The sequence below is a fragment of the Olea europaea genome, chromosome 12 (assembly GCF_002742605.1).
Source record: "Olea europaea var. sylvestris chromosome 12, O_europaea_v1, whole genome shotgun sequence".
Taxonomy (NCBI): Eukaryota; Viridiplantae; Streptophyta; class Magnoliopsida; order Lamiales; family Oleaceae; genus Olea; species Olea europaea.
This window is the reverse complement of record NC_036248.1, coordinates 14,999,928-15,000,161: the sequence shown is the minus strand read 5'-3', so window position 1 is coordinate 15,000,161 and position 234 is coordinate 14,999,928.

Sequence of the window (234 nt, the reverse complement as noted above, 5' to 3'; positions counted from 1 at the left end):
ATTCCACTCCCAAAATCTTTCTTCATCAAATGTAACATCTCGGCTAATCACAATCTTTTCTGTGGTTGGATTACAACTTGCATGCTTTGGATTGATTGTTTACTCCAAGAAAAATGCACATTCTCGCCCTTTCATCTAGCTTTTTCTTCTTCTCATCTGGTATGTGGGCATAAGCAATACATCCGAAGATTCTTAAATACCCAACAGTTGGTCTTCTTCCACTCCATGCCTCTT